This window comes from Trachymyrmex septentrionalis, unplaced genomic scaffold (genome assembly GCF_001594115.1).
Source record: "Trachymyrmex septentrionalis isolate Tsep2-gDNA-1 unplaced genomic scaffold, Tsep1.0 scaffold65, whole genome shotgun sequence".
NCBI lineage: Eukaryota > Metazoa > Arthropoda > Insecta > Hymenoptera > Formicidae > Trachymyrmex > Trachymyrmex septentrionalis.
The window spans coordinates 827,953-831,211 of record NW_017305832.1 but is presented as its reverse complement, the minus strand read 5'-3'; positions in this window follow the sequence as shown (position 1 = coordinate 831,211).

The window sequence follows — 3,259 nt, the reverse complement described above, 5'->3', positions numbered from 1 at the left end:
CACACACACACACACACACACACACACACACACACACACACAATCCTCCAGAACAAACTCTTACCTAACCATCAATTTAACTTTAGACACAGTACAATTGAACAAGTTTACAGACTTGTAGAAAATATTCACCTGACTTTTGAAAATAAACAATTTTGCTTTGCTATATTCTTGGACATATCACAAGTCTTCGATCGCGTCTGGTATAAAGGACTATTATTTAAGATCAAAAATACCGAATATTGCCGAATACTATTATACTATGCCTTATCTGAGAGACAGACACTTTCAAAGGGAGTAGCTATGACTAATCTCCATAAAATTCAGGCTGGAGTTCCTTAGAGTAGTGTGTTGGGACCCTCTATCTACTTTATACCACGGACCAGTCATCGATAGGGGATGTTTGCTGACGACACGGCCGTCCTAGATAGGGCAGTAGATAGATGCCCGAAAAGTTTCAAATAAAACGCAAAATTGTCTGGACAAAATTTCGACTTGGCTCAAAGACTGGCGCATTAAAGCTAACGAAAATAAATCAGTCCACGTCACATTTATCACCAAACATGATTCGTGCAGTGAAACTAAATGGCATATAAATTCCACAAGCTACTGAGGCTATATTTGGGTCTATATTTGGACAGACGTCTCACTTGGAAGAAGCATATATTCACGAAGCGTAAAGCTCTCGGATTAAAGCTTCACAATTTATAATGACTTATGAACAAAAACTCTCAGTTATCAATGGAAAACAAACTGCTTTTGTATAAATGTATTCTCAAACCAATTTGATCATATGGCCTCTAATTATGAGGCAGCTCTGCAAACTCATTAAAATCTTATGGAGATTTCAGTTGAAAACCTTACGTATGATTGTTGATATGCTTCTTAATACATCACAAACGAGAAAATTTATCAAGATCTAAATATTCTTCCAGTTAGAAAGGAAATAAACGCACTATAAAATATAAAGATCGAATCCATCACACTCCAATCAACTGGCATACAAACTGATGGACGACAAGATCACTTTTAGAAAACTGAAGAGGACAGCGTCTCAGGATCTACTTAAATGAAAATATCTTATGTACTAAACGGTTAAGTCATTGGACTCTTTCTGTGCAAAACGTTTCTTTTCTTTCTACTTAAATAACTATTTCTAAATGTCTCATATTGATAGATTGCAATAAATAGTTCGTTAACAAAAATTAATTGGAATAAATTACATATTATGTACTTATTTCATTTTCTAATAAAGTTTTTTATCATCAAATTGAAGTATTTGATTTGAGGATGTCAAAATCACAAAGCGATATACTTTAGGACTTATAAAAAATTTTATATCCTTAAAAATATTTTATAATCCAGTTAAATGCAACTTTTAAAGACTTTGTAGGAGATCCCGAGAAAATTCCAACTGGATCTTGTACTGAGTGAACGGTCTTACAATTTGAGAGGAATAATGACTCATTTGAATGCTTGGAATCTTGGTAAAATCAACCTTGAAATTCATTTTTCACATTAATCGCCTGATAGCCACCTGTCTGTGTTATTGTTGTCATGTTGCCGAAAATAAAGCGCATTAATTTTCAGCAAATTTAGAATAAAGTATATTAGTTATTTGTCTGTGGTATGACATCACGTGAATTCAACATGTGTTGCTTGCCGTGTATTTACTGTCAACGATTTATCGCTGTGCATAAAGAGTAACATGACAGCAAATTGTCAACAACACGTATCTAGTCATACATTTCAGCAAAAATGCGACATGTTAAAAACGATTATATATTTTTTGCACTCCTATTCCTCTCAAATATTATAAAATAATAAGTAAATAAATTCTTCTTCCTGTCGAATTGTTCACCTTATTACCTTTAAGAATTTAATTATAATATTTAATTACAAAGTATTGATAATGATCAATTATCAATACTTTACTGAACAATTTGACAGAAAGGAGAATTAATTTACTTATTATTTTATAATATTATATTTGAGAGGAATAGAGGGGTGCAAAAAAATATACATATATTCGATCTTTTCGACATGTTGTATACTATACAATTGAATATATTACTTTATTTGAGATCCCGTCAGCTCGCTCAATCATACCGTTGTCGCCATCTCACGGTCGCCCGTGAAGCCCAGGGGGACAGTTCGAGCGACCGTGCGATGGGGTGTCGAGAGCGGGGCGGGGGCAGGGAGCCTCCGGGCCGGTTTCTCGAGTCAGGTCCTTTTTTTGGACGGGAGTGTTGCCGGCGCGCACGCGCTCTCCTTTCATTCGTTCGTTAACGCTCACTGTGAAAGGAATCTCTCCAAAAAACTACTCTAAGTGTGATTTCGATTAAGAGTCAGCTCGTTACAACCTGTGCATTAATTAGGACTGCTCATGATTCTGTGCAAGTGCTTCTCGGCATAAGAGTGCTTGCACGATTGTAGCCGGTCATCCGGCTCAACGGGCAGTACATTGGATCAGCTTTGTGCGAATCATCAAACTGCTCAATAGAATTGCTACTCTCACAACTGTGCAATACTGTAAATAACTCTAATTATTAAGTAAACCCTCATCTTTTCAAAAGGTGCCTGCTCATTTTCCTTCATCCACGCTGTATGTCCTTTACATTGTTTACGCAGCGCTCATATAGAATCTCTCGAACGCTCTATCTCCATTGTTGAGCCGGGCGTAAGAGATTTTCCCGAACATACTTAATTGCAGAATAATTGCGTTAAGTTGAAACATGTTGGAGGTGATATACATATATATGTTATTTAATTTGTTCAATAAGCAAAAATCAAAGATATAATCCAATCGACAAATATAAACTTGTTATTACTAAAATAATTATAAAAATTAAGAAATCAATATATATATTATGGACTCAAAAATTTAGAGACGAAATAATTCAAAAGGATTACAAATCAAATAGAATTGTCATAATTTAACAATAAAATATATTCTTCAAATTACAAACGTTTTTATTTACATCGAGTCATCTTCAGTGTACATATCATATATCAAATCGGTCATGGTAAATCTCAGATTATGGACGAACTATGTATTCATTTTACTGTATTCTTTTCTCAATTGACTCAACAGTTAATTAATATCTTACAAAAATCAATATTGCAATAATATAAAAGTTTTTAAGCCAATAATTTTACAATATTAAAAATAATAAAATGCATACATGAGAAAGAAACAAGCATATCGCTATTTGACAAAGATATAAATCGCAAGTAGACAGATACATTTCAAATATAT